Source organism: Diabrotica undecimpunctata, unplaced genomic scaffold (assembly GCF_040954645.1).
Source record: "Diabrotica undecimpunctata isolate CICGRU unplaced genomic scaffold, icDiaUnde3 ctg00001410.1, whole genome shotgun sequence".
Lineage (NCBI taxonomy): Eukaryota > Metazoa > Arthropoda > Insecta > Coleoptera > Chrysomelidae > Diabrotica > Diabrotica undecimpunctata.
In genome coordinates this window covers 5,789-26,948 of record NW_027312268.1, presented here as the reverse complement: position 1 = coordinate 26,948, position 21,160 = coordinate 5,789, and the positions used below count along the sequence as shown (strand labels likewise).

At 34.8% G+C, this 21,160-nt stretch overlaps 1 pseudogene; it reads left to right on the top strand.

Annotated features, from left to right (window-relative positions):
* Positions 1-305: 305 nt before the first annotated feature.
* On the top strand, positions 306-15,273 carry LOC140431590 (uncharacterized; annotated as a pseudogene).
* The last annotated feature ends 5,887 nt before the right edge of the window (positions 15,274-21,160 follow it).

The following is a 21,160-nucleotide window of genomic DNA, read 5'->3' as shown; positions in this document are numbered from 1 at the left end:
ACACACTTTTGCAGAAATCTATGCAATGTGCATCCTTTATATCCGTTAGAATAAATGCTTTTAAAAATTAAAATTAAATAAAATAATAATTTATTTACTGTACAAAATTAAAAAAAAAAACCTAAACAAAACATTATATAAAAAATAACTACATTTCGCAGTTTTATTTGAAATTATACACATTTAAATAGAGATGTCACCACGAGTATTACAACTGTCAAAAATTCACATTTTCTTATGTCAAAACTGTCTGTCACGAGTCGAAACAAAAACAAATTATCTATTTGAAAGATGTTTCTTTTGTACTGAATATTTGTAAATTAAACGATATTTTTCTAATAAAAAATGGAACAAGTGAGATTATTAGTGCAAGAACAGGGTAGAGAAGCTAGAAACCTAGTGGCTTTTAACATTTCTGCTGCTAATGAAGAATGTAGAAGTAAGAGCTCTGTTTAAATTCTTTCACAATGTTGTAATTTTATAATTCGATTTTTCACGTTTGCGTCACTTCTCACCACCCACATTCTGACTTTGATTAAGAGATTATTAAAGGTCTATGACTAATGGTAATAAGAAGTTAATAACTAAGAAAATGCAATTTATAACAACTATAAAAACAGTTTAAAATAGATTGTTGATAAAAATTTGTATAGATCTTAAAATATACCAAAAAATTGCTATTTTCTTGTAGAAATTAACTGATTTTAATAGTTTTTAAATGTTATATATCTCCTATTTCATCACTATAACCAGAAATGTTATATATCTCCTATTTCATCCCTATAACCAGAAATGTTGATATAATGAGCTTTTAATATTTTGCTAATCTATTTGCATTTTGTTTTACATTTATAACAAATTTTATAATAAACAATATCCAGATATTGACAACTACTAATTACAGCCCAATTTTTTTATTTTTTACTGACTAATATGGGCCCTTTTAAAATTTGTTTCATAGGTTATTAGTATTACAAATTTCTCATTTCTCTAGTACACTATTAACCAATAAGGAACATAATACTAATTATTATTGAAGATATTTAGGTAAGGTTGCTAGAAAACCTCCATGTTCTCCAAGAAACAATGGTGATTCTATCCACACTTCGTCTCCTAAACCAAACCATATTAGATCTAGAACTGGAGCTCGGGTTAGATCAGCTTCCACTGGAAGAGACAAAAGGTCAGAGCTTAGAGCCAGGTATTGGGCACTGCTTTTTGGAAATTTACAAAGATCTGTAAGTACTTTTGTTATGTTTTATTTCAATGTATAATAGAATATAAAGACTCTTATAAGGCTCTCCCTTTCTGATCTGATATAGACTATCTAGCTTTACTTGGTTTTCTTATTTTTCAATATTTTTACAAATCCACATCAGAATTTGTTTGGTATTCTTTTATTTTCCAATATAATGGTGGATTAAATACAAGTCAAACAATTTAAATTTAAAACATTATCTTGAGAAGGTCTTATATTTACTTTTTTTGTTTACTAGATTGCAGAAATATACAACACTGTGGAAACCCATGAAAGCTTAACAGAATGCCAAGAGGTTCTGTTAGTACTAGAAAACTATTTGAGAGATTTTACTGCTTTAGCCGATTGGTTTAGACTAAAATGGGACTATGAAAACACTCCTGCCTTACAAAGACCAACTTCATTAGCTTGGGATATTTGCAAAACCAATTTAAACCAAAACCAGTAGATCTGGAAAGTCAACACCAAGTATAGGTAAAATTGTTTTATAGACACTTTTATAATTTTAATAACAAATTCAAATATTTTGTTGTTTTCGTATTATTACTTTGATTTGTATTTTAGGTTCTGGTAGGAATAGTCCAAACGTTTCTTCTGGAAAAAATCAGTCCTAAATATTACAGAATAAGACAAAAACTTCCACATCTTGTCCCACTAGTCCCCTGCCTACTATTGATCAACCAATCATTGAGGGTGAGCCGTTTGGTAACTTCTCAAGCTGTTGAAATCAATAACAAAGTTAACAGCATTAGAATCTCTTCAAGAAACAAATACTGAAGGAAATACAATAACTGAAGAGACCACAAATTATGTTGATCTGAAAACTGAAATTAAAGATTCTTTTACTGAGGGAAATCTTTGTGCTGGAAATATTCCCAATTCAAAGGGGAAATTGGTGCTGTAGAAGAAAAAACAAGCCATGTCTTTGTTGAAACAAAGCTTAAGGTACTGAAGACATAGATCTTGAAACAGTTTCAGCTGTTACTGTTGAGGAAAAAGCTAGTGGATCAAATGGGGATAGTAACACTGGTACTAGTAAGTATTTTCTTAGTTTCTACATACATTTTTCTTGATATATCTAGTACTTTGTACCATATAGAGTAGTTTTTTTGTCAAAAAATCAATTATTGTTATTATATTGTTATAGTAAGAGTTAATATCAAACCTACTTATTTCGCAGAGTTTATTTTCAACTAAATACTTTTAGTTGAAATAAACTCTGGGTTTTCAGGGTGTGTGACTCCCTTAGACTACTGTGTCTACTGTAGGCTACTGTGACTCCCTTATTGCTTTCATTTTGTTGAGTTAGTGCTTTTATTGTCTTAATTTTATTATTACAAAACAGATAGGGGGGGAGAACAACATTTATCTACAGCATAAAGACTGACTAGTGATTGATCAAATGTGTGTTCTGACAAACACTTGTGTCTACTGTTTGTTGCAAGATATTTCGGATTTAATCTTCTAGGTATAGTTGTACACAGGGTTGGACTTATATACTGATATATTTTATCAAAATTACGGCAATCCCACAAAGTAAAAGAATAATACATATAAGTAATACTTTTATATTAAGATATATATTTAATATAGTGAAATAATACAAATAAAAAAATAATTTTGCACCAGGTCTAACGTTTTTATTAATATCTGTAATTAAGTTTAATTAAGCGCTTTGACGGTTTAGGACATTGGTAGTTGATGTATTAAGAGCGCAAAGAAGAAGTAGTAAAACCCAAAATACCGCGAATAGAAAATGAAATATTCTCGTCAGATTTCTTGCCATGATGTGCAGTCGCATTCTTTATATATTAGCAGTTGATTATAATGTGTTTCCTTTATCTTTGAAATTCCATTCTTGCTATTACACAGTGGGAACTTTTATAATTCCCCTATTAGCATATTTTTGTCTAGATTCTTCGAAGCATCACTTTCTGTTTGGGATTTTCTCTATAAGAATTTGTAAAGTGCAATTAGCCCTAAGTATGTCTGATATCTCATCATCATCATCATCACGTAGCGCTACAACCCTGGGTGGGTCTTGGCTGACTGTACAACTTTTTTCCAATTTGTTCGGTCTTCCATCAACCTAGGGTCAAATGGAATGTTCATTTTCCGCTCTCCATCGCATTTTGGGACGTTCGAGTGGTCTTTTGCCTGTGGGAATCTCTTCCCATACCAGTTTTACAAGTCTATCGTTATGCAGTCTTTGCACGTGGCCTGCCCATCTTAGTAGTCGCTGTGATTTAATTTCTTGGACAATATCGGCGTCATTGTAGAGTGCTTTTAATTAGATATTGATTCTGATCTTATACTGGTTCGTGGTGATGTCATGGCGAGGTCCGAAAATTTTTCTAAGTATTTTTCGTTCAAAGCGTCTGAGCTTGTTCTTCGTTTGCTTTGGTCATCGTCTACGTTTCGCATCCGTATGTTATTACAGGTTCTGACGAATGGATTTATAGATTTTGATCTTTGAACTTCTTGTGAGATTTTTTGATTTTATGAGCTTATCCAGTGCGAATAGACAGCGTTTGCAGATTGGATTCTTGTCTTTTATTTCTTCAGTAACATCGTTGTCAGCTGTGATTACGGCTCCCAGATACTTAAAACGTTGTACTCTTTTAAAATTAAAGGGTGTTGATCATCACATTTTGTCCCATTCTCTCTCTTCGATGTCGTTCTATTTATTCACATATATTTCGTCTTCTCTTCATTAATCTTCAGCCCTACTTCACTTGTTGCTCCTTCCACCTTGTTGAAGATGTCCTTCGTGGATAGGATGGAGTCTCCAACGAGATCTATGTCATCTGCATATGCGAGTAATAGCTTGGGACCTTGAACCGATAGCAATTCTGTTTTTATTTCGGCCGACCTCATGGCTTTCTCAATACAAGGTTAAAAAGTAGTGGAGATAACGCTCACCCTGTTTGAGTCCACTGTTGATTTCAAAGCTGCCAGACAGTTTATTCTTTACACATACTTTAGAATATTCCACCCTCCATACAGACTTTGGTCATCCGAATGAGTTTCTTTGGTATTGAGAGCTCCGCCATGGCATTCCATACTTGGCGTCTTTCTACGCTATCATATGCCTGTCGAAAGTCTATGAAAAGATTGTGTATGGGTCCTGCTATACTCCCAACCCTTTTCTAGAAGTTGTCTCAGCGTGAATAGTTGATCTATTGTTGATACGAATGATGTTTGAGAGGGTTTTATATGCCGTGTTTAGGAGTGAAAATTCCTCTTTTTGTATTTATCTCTCCGGTTTCCGACCTAGTTTCTTTTTCCGAGGGTGGGTAGTTAACCCGCCGCTCAACCCTCCTCTTTTATCCGGGCTTGGGACCGGTTGCAGTAAGGTGATTTTCCGAGCTACTCAATCCACCCGTTCCTCACCCTACCCCAGGCAGAGTTGTCTGATATCTGATAACTGCTAAAATTACCAGTTTATTTGATGAGTTTCTGAATGTGACTGTCTCCTATCTTTGATTTTTAATTTGTTGAATTGGTACTAAACAAAGTATACAGACAATAAAGAGCTAAAAAAATGGTAAGATTAATGAGATACATAGAAGGTCGTTTTAAAATTCACCCGGTATTAGGAAGGTTAACTAAAGAGTATTTTTAACGACTACTTACCGTTGTAATCGTTAAGCACGATTTGCTTTGCATCGTGTGTGAGATGAATATAACCAGAACGATTTTCAGGTTCAGACTCGTCTTCACTTCCTGAAATAGAGGCAGGAATGTACAGGACATCGTCAGTAATCATTATATATCACTCATATTTATAGTTATTACACTGACTTCTGTTCTTAAATGAACGACAAAAGAAAAATGAAGTTCTTTTTCAAATAAACTTTCTTCTCACAGAAGATCATTTAGTGATAATTTGATATTAAGTAAACATTATCCTTTTACCTGAATAAAATTCCAAATAAATTTTCTAATCTCTTATAAGCACTGGCTTTACGTACCTAGAAATTTGTAATTCTGAATTCCAAGTACAAATGCAATTAACTGATTAAATTAAATAGATACACAAAAATTAGGCTTAAAATTTTATTTACCAATCGTTAACAACTCAAAATTGAAATACGTACCTGGCTACACCTACTTTGTATCATTTAGTAAAGTACCTTTAAAATTTGGATAGAATTAAAATTGAACCTAATGTAACGAAAGACTAAGGGTGACTATTCGTTATAGCATGAAGGGAGTACAGTCATTTTGTGCTTGATATCTGCCCAGTCTCTTAATCTGGGGAATTCCATCCGAATTATCTTGCAACGGATAGTACATTGTTTTGATTATTCTTTGAGTTGTAGGGGCGGTGTAATGGTGGATCCTGGTGTTATCGACATTTACGAAATGATGTCATTTAGGTTGTGTCAATGACAGTGTCAAATGTAACAACCAACAGCACCCAACATACATCCTAAATGATTTGCACCATCTCTGCATTAGGCCATATATTTATAGAACAATAATAGTAGTACAAAAAATTCTACATCTTTATTTGTTTATATCTAAAATTTTGTGTTTAACAAATACTATTCTGTTTCAGAGATTTCCAAAAAGCCTGAACCTCTTAAGAAAAAAATAGAAACAGCAAAAGCTGAATCTAAAGTTAAACTTCCTCAAAAACCAAGTGTAAAATCTATCTCCGTAAAATCTGACAAAATCCCAACCCAAAAACCCAAGCCAGCAGATATAAGGTCGTTCGAGTACTAAAATTGTAAACAAAAAACCCATGTTAGAAAAACAAAATAGCAGAGAAGAAGAAAAACCTACAGATGCGAATCAAATAGAAGATAAATTTGTTGAAACGGATGCTAAAAAGAGTAGTCTAGAACTCAAATTTACTGATCCCTTTAGAAAAACCAAGTTGATAATGTAAAAATCTGGATTCGCCTAGTGAAGATCAAAGAACCTATGACACGCTTCGTAAGGTACGAAATATAAATTTATATCTTTTAGATTTTTTAAGATTCTATATAAATTCAATTAGTTCTCCAACACTATGTTCTTGTGTCTACGATTCTTGACATTAAGAGGGTTTTTTAACATGATACTAAATATACATATATATATATATATATATATATATATATATATATATATATATATTATATATATATATATAATATATATATATATATATAGATATATATATATATATATATATATATATATATATATATATATATATATATATATATATATATATATATATATATTTAGTCATTGTATTATTTTGAATTCTCCTTTTTTGGTAGGCATATAAAAGTCAACTGTCACATTTCTCAAGGGAATACTTTTTTACAGATGTCTTAATATTGTTCTGAAGTTATTTTCTTGTGGCATCTTAATACAATTTACTATTTTTTATTGGGAATAAGCCCACAATTCTACTTTAAAAATTAAGTTTATCAAGTGGAAATCAAAACGTCAAATAAACTTAATTTTGAAGTAAAATTGTGGCTTCTTCCCAACAAAAATAGTAAATTTAGATGTGTTATTTTTTAACAGAAGTCTTACACACATTTTATTTGTAGGTTGGTGTGCAGAGTGCCGAAAACAGTACATGTACAGACGACCGACTTTCCCAAGTTGCCCTTTAAAGAGACCTAATGTTGTTAAAGTCAGTATAGACTGCCAAACTGACGATCAATTAGAGAAGAAAGATAAAGAACCCGAGAAAAAGGATACTAAAGAACCAGACAAGAAGGATAGAGATGCTAGAGAAGTAGATAAGAAGTGTGTAAAGACTGCTAAAGTTGAGGTAAAACCTGCAAAGCCTGTTACTACCGTAAGGGCTGCCTACTCTACAGGCATTGACTAAAAGTGCTTCAGCAAAGATTGTACCCACCTAGGGCTAAAGTTGAAGTTAAGCCTCATGTGACAAATGGTTTCTAGGTAAGCATTTTTTGTTTATTTATGGATGTTTTATTTATTACAACAGTTAATGAAATACTTTAATGTACAAATATACTTTATGTACAAATATATTAAAAAACAAATGAGTTAAAAAATGATATACAAAAAATCCTGTAGATATTAACATAACATTTACACACTTCCCATGTTAAAGAAACTATAAAGAAGAACTTCATGTCATTTTTGAGTGCAGAGGTTTCATCACAGGTGTCCTGCAATATTCGTATATCTTAACATCGTAATTATGATGCCAAACAATTGTTACCATTTTCTAATAAAAGTAAATATAAAATAAACACTTTCTCTCTGGAGATAGATGGGATGACAAATGATGACAGTTCACATCAACTTAACTGTACGTAGCGTATGCAATTCAGTGAAATGTGAGCTGCTTGCTAGTAAGATTCTAATTAATCTGGGTCTGTCTTGCCAGATTCTACATGAAGGCAGTAAGTGAAATATTACTTGTGGATTTATATCCTTGTTCCTGTAATTTTAAAAGATCCCTTCTTTTTCCAGCAATCTGTATCTGTAGAGTAGGGGAGGGCGAGTTAAGTTTCACAGCACTTAGGCCACAATTGACCTATTGTGCATCCTCCCAGGGAGCTGTCGCCCTTAGCTCATTGTCCATCCTGCCATTTCTAGGAAGGTGGACAAATCACCAGGAGACATCTCTCTTATGTGGGCCAGGACTCGCCGAACGCGTACTCGTATTAACGATAACTCCGGGCATTCACATGAGGACATGCTCTACAGTTTCGTCTTCTCGTTCACACTTCCTACATAGAGGTGTGTCTGCTAGCCCCAGTGTGTGGAGGTGTTTGCTTAGTTGACAATGACCAGTTAAAAAAACCAACTGCCAAACGTAGGTTTTTCTTGGTCATTCCCAAGTACTTCTTTGACGCTGACTCTTCAAGGTTACTTAGTGTTGCCCAGGCAAGTTTACATCCTTGTCCTTCTTCCCATCTTTTTACGGTTTGTGTATGGGGGTGGCATTTGACACCGCGATTGTTGTAGTTGACCAACCAAAAAGATCCCCAGGTCCTAAAAGTCTTAGGCCTGCCGCCTTCCTAGCCAATTGGTCAGCAATGCGGTTGGTCTGAGTATGCCACTTCTAATGCGGAAGCATTAGAAGACACGGAATTAGGCTATCTTCCTAACGTGTTCCAATTCAGTGCAACTCTTTTTCATCAATATTACCATCTATATTGCACTTTCTTATAGCTTTTAATCATTGCAGTTTATCGTTGGCACTTTATTATTGCATTTTAACATTGTATTTTATTATAGCACTTGTATTGTTGGCAGGGTATTATAGCACTTGATCTTTATACTTTATCATTGGACGTTATTAAAGCAATTTATCATGGCACTTTATCGTTTATATGCCGATTGCAGTCGTAACTTTTTTACTGCCAATATCTGATTGCATTTCTCTATAAATTTCTGTCCAGGGTCATACCAATACCAAATCCCCTCTAAGACATGTTTTGTCTAATCGTCTTCCCCCAGGTCTTCTTTGGTCTTCTTTCTCACCCATTCCAGTTACTTACAACTGAGCAATGCTTCACATTGGCTGATTATTTCGACATTGAACTACTCTGGCCATCTTAATCTGTGCTCCCTAATTTTATTGTTTAATGAGCCTACATTATAATGAAAAGTGCATCTGTTATTGATCTTCCTAGCATAAATTCAAATTGATTTGAAATTAATACATATATTTAAGCAATTATTGTTTTAGATCTTCTATTCCTCCAAAACAACCATTAAAACCATACTCAGCTCGTCCTATAACAAACCAACGACCTACGAAACCGGAACCCACCGTTCTATCTCGCAGCAAAACCGTCGGAGACATGAAAAATCCTCATTTCATAACTAAAAGTGCCACCAAACCTCCGCCTCGAACCCAACAACAGAACACCTTTCCAGCCCAATCCAGCCATGTTTGTTGCAGAAGAGTAAAACGACTTTGAGTAAGGAGCAGTTAAACCAAATCGCTATCTTTGGATGAATACGCCAGCTCGGCCGAGACTCTGGTGAACCAAGAAAGGAGCTCCGCTAATACGAACAGCAGCAATAGCATTGCCAGTTCTTCAGAGACTTTGAATAATGAAACGTTAAGAAAACTTCCACAGATGGTTGGTTAACGGTTTAAGGGAAGATCAAGATTTAAGAATGGTGGTAAATCGAGGAATTCCTACACGGCTATGTCATGGGCAACTAGGTTCCATCAGGTAAGGATATGCTTGATTTAATTTTTGTGAAATTGGCTAATTATAACATCAATTTTAACATCAGGAGTAGCTGTTGTTTTTCTTTATTTTAAACTTCATATTATTAATCATGATTTACAGGTCAGTGCCACTGCAAGTCTACCCTGGCCCTAGCTCTTCTCCCAGAATCAGACACCACGAAGCCTCAAAAATCCATAGAAAAAAGCGTCAAAGAAAACTTGAACACCCCTAAAATCTCTCAGAAACAATTCTGAAAATAGCACCAACAACAATAAGAACGTTCTTAAAGAGATCTAACACAACTGTCAGTAAAGTCACAATTACCCAAACATCTAGTAATCAAAATAACAGCATTCAAGAGAAGAACAAGACCCAATATGCAGATCAAGAGAACCGCTGAAAGAGAGCATAAGAAATAGCTGACGTCGACTCCGAAACTGATGATGAAATGAAGATGAAGGTAATACCCTCTATAAATTAAATGTTTCAGACTTAACTGTAATAAACTGTTTGTAGGATATGCAAGATGAACTGGCCACCGAGGAAGAACATAGGAAAAAGGGCTAAACAACTGTCCGAAGAAGAAGATCGTCTCACAAAAGAAATAGAACACCTACAGGGTCTTGAAATCGAAGTCGACACGGAAAACTGATGGAACTGAAACTGATGGAGATGAATTACAAGGAGATAATGACGATGATTCTACTCAAGACGTTACGCTTATTCTAGACGACCAGATGTCGTTAGAAGCGAGATATAGCCCATGCTAGCTGGTATGATTACTGGAATAATTTGTTTCACTTCATTATTATTGTTTTTTTTTTCAGAAATGTCTTGGACTGAAAGAATTGATACTTTAGCAGCATTGGAAGCCTTGACGGCTCGGCACCCCAGGCAGAGCCCACGAGCTCCATCAAAAACTATCAAATCCTTCGCGCAGACGAAGTTAGCGGAAACCGTCAGAAGATATCAAGCCAAGCAGGCCAAAGCGCAACAGAGGCGCCAGGATCTACAACAAGAAAAAGCTCAAAAACTACAAGCATTATTGGCTAGAGTTGAAGATGTTAAAGCTGCTAAACTGCAACTAATAGAGAGAAAAGGAAGAGGATGGAGATGAGATTACAGAAAGCGGCCTCAGAACAGGAATCGACATATAAAAGATATAATAAAGAAAGCTCACGATGAAGAGGAGAAGCTGAAGGAGATCGCATTCATCAACGAACTTGAAGCTCAAAATAAAAGGTATGATATACGGATTTAAAACTATTCAAAACTTTTTAAAAGAAAAATTTCATAAAAACATTTGTTTGACGTTCATTTCTGATCTTCTTTTATTAGTCTTATTTAATTTTTAACCTATGTTATATCCTGCTAACTGCGCCATGTTCCTTTAGACACGATTATTTACAATCATGTCGGGGAACAACGAGGTCGCATACAAGGCATTAAGGAGGATAGGCGCAAGAGACAAGATAGAAAAGGCAGCTAAAGAGGCCGCCGTAGAAGAACGAAGAAAAAGCATTAGAACGAGAAAGGCTGGAAAGGTTAGATAGGCTACAAGACGAACGAAGGCAAAGAGACGAAAGGATCGGACAGCAGCAACAGCAGAGAGAACGCGAAAGGCCAAGAGTTGGCGAGAGAGAAGGCTAGAGATAGAGAGGTAATTGTTTAATAGGAAACTATTTTTGGTTTCTTTATTTTCAAAATTTTTAGGAACGGTTATCTGCTCTTCATGAAAAACAACTGGCCTCCACGCAGGAGCTCCAGAAACGGATCGAACAGAAACATGAAGATACTAAAAGGCGCCACGATGAAAATATGGAACAAATCAGACAAAAAGCGCTGGAATTGTCGATTCATCGATGCCAGACTGAAGATAATCAAGCTCCTAACATGGTGCCTTATCCTACACAAAAAATGTGCTCCGTTTGCAGTGTACTTGTAAGTATAGATTATATATTAGGCATAATATAAGTAACTAATTCGAAAATCGAATTTTGGTTCTTAAAATTAAGGTTTTAAAACGTATATTAAGATAACTTTGTTAACTATACGGAATAGATTTCGTATTATCGGCTTGTTCTAGTGTTTTCACTGCATTTCACTGCATATCAGAAGTCTTTCAAATGTTAAGTATCCCTACATTAGTAGTGATGACGCATTTAAGTAAAATATGGATAATTTACTCTTTTTTGCTCCTGGATCAACGTTAGAACTTCAGGGAAACGCCTATAACGATCGGCTTAGTCATCAAAATTCAAATGGTTATGGGGCAACTCACGAAGATTCTAACCTGTTACAGCCCAACGTTGGGCGCCATATCACTGGTTAGAATTATCGTGGTTTGAGCCACGAGAAATCCTTTCCAGGCGAGTTTTCCATGAGGACGGAATAGGTACTGTATTCCTTACTTTTCAAATAACAAAACTAATTAAAACATATATTAAACCTTCAAACTTTGCCAATGTTTTTTGTAATACTTCTTATTTTAACCAATAAATAATATTTTATCGGTCCAAAATAACTAGAAACTATTATTTTTCTTTTTTTTTCTGAGAGTATATGTTTTAAATTTTTTACCATTCTGACATTTTTATTTTTTTTTGCATTGAACATTTGAATTTTGATTACTAGGAGTCGGTGGAGGCGTTCCTGAAGTTCTAACGTAGCTCCAGGAGCATTATTTCCTCTCATTTTGTGCTGGACAGTACATTTTAGCACGTCTTTCGTTTGCTAACCTATTGTCGAATTGTTTGTCCACGTTAACCAAAATATTCGGATATAAGTAGTATATAAATGTCCATAATTCATAGCCTGACGATTATTGTATCCCTCAGTAATAATGTTATTGCCGTTGTATTCCAACTTGCTTACAATATACGAGTATCTACTTACGAATATCAAGGGAACTTTCTTCAAGCTCTCTCATTCTGCAATAGCGGCAGCCACCAAACACCGGGATATGTGACTTAATTATCGTGACACTAAGATTTTCTCCATCGACTAAGTGGAGAAAGGAGATTATTATCGCCCAGCTGAAAACAATACTTTTTTTTATCGCGGTGGAAAAAAATCTTCATAAGACACCATCTGATCCGTGCTGGATGATAATGTGACATTTGTGACATAATGTGACAAAGCTTCCACCACTTGCTGAGAGCAGTGTGGAAACCTTATTCGGTAGAATTGCAGTTTACCACGTTCTCTTCACTCCCTCATCGGATCTAATCTAATACTCTAAATTATTACATCGTTTTTGCGCTGTCTTTGTCTCCTATTTTCTCTTAGTCTCTGTTTCTAAGTCCGAGGTTCTAATTATCTTATCTCTGCCCATCTCACGCTCACGCCTTTGTCTCATCCAACTTCAGCATACAAGCAGTATCTTCGTATTGTCCTCTGTAGTGTACACACATAATAATTTTTCATAAGCAATCCGTTTAGAGGTGGGAACTAAAAGTCATTTACTTGATAGTTTGACTCTGCTCATGGGCGACCCATGTCTGAGCTGGTTCTAATCATCCCCTTTCTTTTTCTCTTAGTGTTCGATTCACCTTTGTTTCTTTTAGTTTCCAATTATTAATACATTCCTCAGACATTAGCTGTATAGGTGGCATCTAACAGTGTATGGTAGTCATTGCATACTATCATCAGTGCCTGTCTCTGAATTCTTTAATTTTTGAGGTATACTTTCGATATTATAATTTTTGTCTGATCTCTCTTAGTAGTTTTATAACTTCTGTAAGTTCAATCCTTTGAAAAGGCACATTCTTGTTCATCACAACCTGTACTCCAACTATGCTTTTATTTAACTGTCCCAAATCTGCTCAACCGCTGTTTACACCCTTCCTTTCAATCTACTTTACTGTTCCTAGAAATAGCAACGAGAACCATATCGTCATTATAACCTACAAGCAGGATGCTCAGTAATATCTGTAGGCGTAACATCCCACCAATACATAGACACTTTATCTGGTTTGCATACCAGAACAAGTTAAAATGATACTGCTTCGATTAAAAACTCTCTATAACGCATTTTAACTGGACTTAAAATTTATTTAATAAATTAACATGATACAACCAAGGAGGAACATTTTTCGTATTTTCTAAAAGTACTATATTTAATCAATAAATATTATTCTTCCTAGATCAAATCTGAAGTCTACTTAATGAGCCATCTAAGGGGCAGGATGCACCAAGAAGCCCTGAAACAAGCCAACCTCCAACCCGGCGACGTCGAACAGTACAACGTGAAGCAAATAATCGAAGCTCCCGCCGAAAGGAAGACCCCCAAAATAACGGCTGCTAAAGAACGGGGTAAAACGTACCGGAAGAGATGTAAGAAGATCAGGCAGCGAATGGCCGTCAAAGGAGCAGAGTTCGAGACTAAGTACAAGCCGAACGTGACGGATGGCACCAATAAACGTAGCTTGAATCGCAGCATAAACACGATCGGTTCTATTACCAATCAAGCAACCTCAAGGGTTGTCTCCAGCTACGACAAGTCAGTTGGATAGGATACTCAACGAGCTGACGCGATTGCTCAATAAAGGAGCTAAAAACGATTTGATGATGTTCCAGAGCGTAGGCGGTTTTGCTGTTTTGGGAAAACTGTTAGCTTTGGGACAGGGATGGAAATGCTTCTATATCTGTCAAGTAAGTGTAGCTACTTAAGTCGACAAATGTTTGATTTAAATATATGACAGGCGTGTAGAGGCGTCTTTATATTAACTCTATCGGTTGTCAAAAAATCCATGGCCACTTTTCAAAACCACTTTCAATATCAATATTTAAAAATAATACAAAATTGTCCTGTCACTCCATCTATTCCACTTTGTAGTAAAACCTTTCAAATGTGAAATCAACTTCATTTCTAACCGACACTGTCATAACTCATAAGTGAAACGCCGCTTGGCCTTCTGGAATCTGGATTGTTCCTCTTCTTCACAGCCGAACGAATGATGACACATTAGATACAATAGATGGCACGGTATCCTCCACCAATTTCTGGAATTTCAGCTGTATCTATTCCACTTTTTTTGAAGCTGAATTCTTCTTCTAATAATTGCATCTTCAATAAAATGTTTCTCACATACAGTTGTTTTGTCAGTTTACACTCAGTGGTCTATTGGAATTGTTTTTAATGAACAAGAACTGTCTTCTTCGTGACAGAATCCTCTGTCATCTTAAATATAGACACAGGAACCTGGCCTTTTGCAAAAGTCGCCTGAGTTTTTGGAACAATACACAGTTTTTATGTGGAAGCTCTAAAGGAGTGCTTCTTGCTTTCTTCTCGTTTGTTTAGGTAGGGTAGGTATACAATAATAATCCTGCTCTAATTTTACAAAGAAATTATATATATATATATATATATATATATATATATATATCATATATATATCTATAAATTATTGAGTTAGGGTTAGTTAGACCGTCCTGACTAACTTAAAAACTTTAAACATAGTATTTGAATGCCATTGTTTTACTGAGATTGACGTCAATTTTAATAATTGAATACGTAAGTGAATATTTACTGGATCTGACATTAGAATCGACATTCGCATACCTCTTTCGTACTCTATTGACATCAATTTTAATAATTGAATAACATAAGTGAATATTTACTGGATCTGACATTAGAATCGAATATCTTTTAAATAGTGCAATCCAAATTTTTAGTATGATTTTGATTGGTTCTAATTTTGTTTCAGAACACTGATAATTTGTTGCAATTTATGGCAAATTGCTTGCAAAAGGCGCCAATGGAGCTGCAAATTGTGAATATGTGATCCTGTCCAATCGATGGCTCCTGTGATAGACCTTCTAAACATAAAATTATCGGTAAGTACCTTCTGTATCAAACAACTTCTATTCTAACTGAATCACAGTTATGTTTACCTAATGCTATGAAAATCGAGTCATAAGTGTCACGTTTTTTTTTTTTTAAATTGAACAAAATTATTATGCGTATCGAAAAAGTGACAGAACTGATGTTTTGTATGTAGTTGCGAAAATGAAGATCTTTTATTCATTTCAAAAATACATTTTTTATCATCCTTAAGATTGATGTATTTAATCCCAATTGAAATTCTCTCTCTTTCATCCCAATTGTTTTTACTTCCTAACCGTGACCTAGTCTCTTTATCTAGTTTGTATAATGTAATGTCTTGATGGATCCAGAGAGACAAGAGGCGAGGTACCACGTCTATATCCTACCTGTAATGATATTTATTTTAATTTTTTATTGCAATAATACAAATATTTAATTTTTGTGCTTATCCTTCGTGGCCCACTAATTTTTTTTGCATACCCTGGTGTGTGTATGCAAGAAGAACATATTTAAATATTTATTATAGTTTTATGTATTTTAATAAAGAATCATTAGCTCAAACAAAAATGTAATAAAACCAACTAAAAATAAAATACTTTTTTTAATGAGAAGTATGCAGTTGCTTTTGGCTAAATAAAAACCTCACGATTGGAGGAAAAGATGTTAATTTTATCCTCAGCTCCGGTTCGACTTCCAAACGGATCCTATATTTATTTTTGAGGAAAACCAGTATTCAAGATCCGGCCACTCTGAGATAGCGCGTTAGAAACTTTATCGCATTTTCTGCTAAAACTGGGTACTTCTGGCGTCAAGACAGCCAAAAATTTATCAGTGGTATTTTGTCAAACATGTCTTTGAGTGCTCTATCACACATGATAGTTCAATTACTGACTCAATTACTACTATCTAAATCCGGAAGTCCTGTCTCGGATTCTACGTCCATTGTAAATGAATTCCTTATCCATGCTTTGTTGCTGTGGATGGGGGGAAAATATTCCTTCAGATTTGCCTTCAGTCCTAGCAGGTGTTCCTCTTTTTGTATTCCTGTTTGCTTTGTAAAAGCTTTGTAATTTCCTGCTTCTGCGCGACGTATCCACAAATTAACTTTATTGCAGCTTTCTCCTTCTCCTGTACTTTAAATACAGGTACATTGCTAACTTGTAATGTCATATTTAACTTGTTCAAGAAGTCAAAAATATCGCAAAGATAGGTTACCTTGATTAAACAATTGACATCATGAAAACTGTCTTTATATTGAAATATTGCATCCCTAGCCCTTGGTGGATGTTGTTCTAAGAATATTGAAATTTCTTCCTTCAATTCAATAAGTCTTTTTAAAACGTTCTATTTTGATAGCCAACGCACTTCGCAGTGTAAAAGATGTTCATGTTTACTTCCCATTTCTTTGCACAAAGCAGATAATACTCTTGAGTTCAGTGGGCGAAATTTTATGAAGTTTATAAATTTTACACACTCTTGTAAAGATTCGGTTAAAAGCAGTGGCATTTTTTTGACAGCTAAAGACTTTCTGTGTATGTTACAATGCACTAAAACACATTCTGGTGCTACGGCTTTGATCCTCGGAAAAAGTCTGGTACGAGAGTCTGTCATTGCCCGTGCTTCATCGCTACTTAGTCCCACACATTTATTCCATTGTCAGTAATGTAGCTATCTATCAGATAAAACATTTCTTCAGCCGTTGTTCTTGTTGACAGATTTACAAAATAGAAATTCTTCGTGAATAGTATTTTCAAAATCGTATCTTACAAAATACACTCGCGATCATAAAATCCGGGTCACCTTGAAAATCGCCGTTATTTCATTTTTAACGAGCTTTATCGTAAATAATAATAACACAAATACAAACTAATGCATGTTTCTGAGAATTGTTGTCAGCTTAATGGTTTCCTTTGTAACAAAGAATTCCAATAATGCCGATTGCGCGGAAAACTGTAGACTTCCCAAAATGAACGGTACCTGTAACTGCCGCTTGTTTTAAATGTCTCATTTGTGCTTTTTGCCAAAAATGCCTTGACTGTTGTTGAAACGGCACGCATTGTTGCGTTTGTGGAAGACTGTCACACTCAACGGCAAATCGCAAGAACTGTTGGCGTAAGCCTTTCTACGGTTCAACGAGTGCTTCAACGCTTTCAGGAGATGAGTTTGCTAACCAGACGACCTGCTCTGGACGAAGAAGAACGACCACGGTACGAGATGACCGTTTTCTTTTGTTTCAGGCTTTACGAAACCGGACCTCAACTGCGGTTATGCATCGAAATTGTCTACAGGAAGTACGAAATTGCAATGTTAGCGTTGCAACAGTCAGGAGAAGACTTTGTTCTTCTGGACTATCTTCTTGGGCAATGACTACAGGACCGCCACTTGGCCGGGCGCATCGAGTTGCACGACTATCTTTTGCTCGACAATATGCGCATTGAGAAATTAATGATTGCAGTAAAGTGTTATTCTCAGATGAATCCCGTTTCTGCCTAACTGGATCCAATGGACGTGTAAGAGTTTGGAGGAGAACCGGTGAACAATTTTCACAAGCTTGCATTGCTCCAAGAATGCCATTTGGTAGAGGCTCGGTCATGGCTTGGGGAGGTGTATTTTCCGACTTCCGCACAGAATTACCCTTCATCGAAAATGGGTCCTTAACTGCACGAAGGTATATTACGGAGATTCTGGAAGAACATGTTATGCCCACCATGGCAGGGCTTGGAGAAGACGCCGTTTTTATGCAGGACAACGCACAACCGCATGTTGCCAGGATCGGTATGCAATACTTGGACGAGGTAAGAATTACGAGGTTACCCTAGCCAGCTAGGTCTCCGAACCTGAATCCCATCAAACATCTCTGGGACGATTTGAAAAGACGCATTCAAACCCATACACCTCCTCCTAACAACGCACAGAAGCTTAAGGATCTGTTAGTGAGAGAGTGGAATAACATACCTCAACATGTAATCCGGAGAAAATTGAGAATATGCCCCGTCATCTGCAACACGTTATTAGAGCAAGGGGAGACAATACACGATATTAGTCATTGAAATTCCACTGATGTTTTACCACGTTCTGTATTTTTCATTTTTTCTTTCGTATGTCTGTTTCAACAATTTGGTTTGTTTTCTGCTTTTTCAATAAAAACAATAAAAAACCGTTTTTTTTTCTTTCAAAACAATCATTGATGACATATAAAATATACATTAGCTTAAAAAAAAGTTATTACTGCACCAGATGCAAAAATATTCAAGAAACTTGAAATTTTCAAGGTGACCCGGATTTTATGATCGCGAGTGTACATTAGATTAGCATTATCTGATATGTATGTACTTCCATCAACTTGCAAGGAAAAATAGTTACACTTTTCCTGCTTTTTATCACATAAGTGTCCGAGATGCTACTATTTTCATTGCTGAAACTATTAATTGCTCGGCAATTGTGTGAGAATAACCTGTTTCAGCAATTAATTTTGATATTTCATTAAAGTCAGTACAAGGTTTTCAGATTGGGCGTTCTGAGAAAAATTCAAAGACGTAGTCTTTTTGTTAGCTATTAATTTATGTTTAATTACAGTTGCTGGTGGACTTCGCTGTTTCTACTACTTTTATCCCTCTTCTCTCTCTTTGATCATCCTTATGTTTCTAGTTTCTCTACTCCTTGAATCTTCTTTACTCTCTCAGTTTAGATCTGCTGTTGGTTCTTTTTCCTGGTGGTATCCATTCCGTTATAACTCTTCCAAGAAATAGAAAATGAAGCCAAACTGAGAGGACTGGAAATAAATGAAAATAAAATTCAATAATAACCCTTCTATATTTTGTGATAATTTTTTTATGATAATTTTTGAATTTTCATATTTTTTAACTATATACAATAAAATACAATACAAATAATAAAGGAATGGGTTACAGTCCCGCCATCTAGCCGCTAATTGTACAACTGTGAAATGAAAATGGATAGAAATTCTACCGTTATATAGTAAGATTGGGCTGGTTATACCAGCTGTTTAATATCGAAATCTATTATATTTTAAAATATTGTTACTGTTTTTATTGCTTTTATGATTTAAATAAGATTTTATGATTCTGCTTTTAAAGTATAATATATTAATGGATTTATTTTTAAAGACTTATTGCGCCATCTAGATAATGAAATCAGTATCATTATTTACTAAAAATGCAGACATTTTCTTCATCAATGCAGACATCAAATGTGCCGTATGATAGATTCATGCAGTTACCAGTAGACTCTGAGATAGCGCGTAGAAAGTTATTTTTTTCTATTTTTTTTTCCTTTTAATATTTTTTTATAACCATTATTTGTTTCGGAGTTATAAATTTTCACAAAAAAATAATTAAAGTAGGGAAAAACCAGTAAAAGCAAAATAATGAATTGAGCTTCGGTGTTTAAGCAAAGAATATAAACGCATGTCTATATGCGTCTATATTCTTTGGTTTAAGTGAAGTTTCTACATTTGGATTAAACCAATTTTCAATTTGGATTAAAACACTTTTTAATTCATGTTTAAAAGTCATATTTCCCTAAAACGTTTAAAATCGTTTCTTTTCGATTAAACAAGTACGTTTTTCAAAACTAGACAACTTCAGCTCCATATTCCATCAAATATCGTCTTCATGTAGGCATTTCCCGAGACGTACAATCGTTTGCAATGTCCAAGTTTAAAATCTGCGGCTTTTAGGCATATTTCAAATTCCTTATATTTATTGTCTAAACTCAAAAAACAGTGCAAAGAGATATTAAAGCATTCAATGCCGAACATAATCTAGACGTTATTGTGTGTGATCAGTGTATAAAGACAAACAAGGAACTAAGTAAAATGAAAAGTGTACTTGCAGTAGTAAGTAAAGTATCATTCCATTTAGAAAATCGTACGGAGGAGCAACAAGATTTAATTTCTTTATTAAAAGATAAATATAATAAAAATTCATCTGTACCCATATTAACGTCATCTAACGAAAAAACTGTAAATAAAGCAGGCCCAAGCAACTCAGGTTCTACCAGTCAAGAACCCATTAAAATGTCATTAAACAAAAACACAAGTCTACCTCATTCATACATGAGTGATAAACAAAAAGAAAATAAAAACAATCTAAAAACAGGATACTCATCTTGGAATACCCACCCGAAAAAAGAAAACAAATACAAACCGATTATTGGAAGCAATGAATCGTCTACTGTAAACACCATTCCTAGACAAGGTCATGTACATGTGTCCCCGCATTGGTTTTGATATGAAAGCCGATGATCTTCTAAAATTTTTGGGTGAGACGGTACCCGATATTATTTTTAACTGCGTTGAATGGCATAGAACTGACAAATACTCCACATATAAGGTATCTTTCCCTTTCGATAAAATTGACGAAGTCTACAGTCCTAATATTTGGCCCAAAGGAGCTGCCGTTAGAAGATTTAACTTCAACAGAAATTTTCAGCACAAAAAGAAGACGGAGGAAGAAACCTAGAAGCTTCTACAAAATTTTATCAAAATAAACTAATTCAAAAAGGTACGGTAAGCATGTTTCATGTTAATTTGCAGTGTATTTCAAATAAAGTCGATATGATAAATGCTTTTCTTGCGGATCAAAAATTATATGACGTCATATGTTTTTCGGAGCACTGGCAAAGTGAAGAAAATTTAAAATTAATTAACATCTCCAGCTTTTCATTAGCTAATTTCTTTTGTAAGGTTAAAAAGAAACAAGGTGGAGTTGCAATTTATGTAAAAGAAAGTTTTATATATTCTTCTCTTCTAACTGAACACAATGTAGAGCAAAGTTCAGTTTTGTGCAATTTATGTACTTTCAATAAAAACCAATATTTTAACTGTATACAGATCGGGTAAGGGTGACTTTGACTTGTTTTTGGTGAATTTTGAGA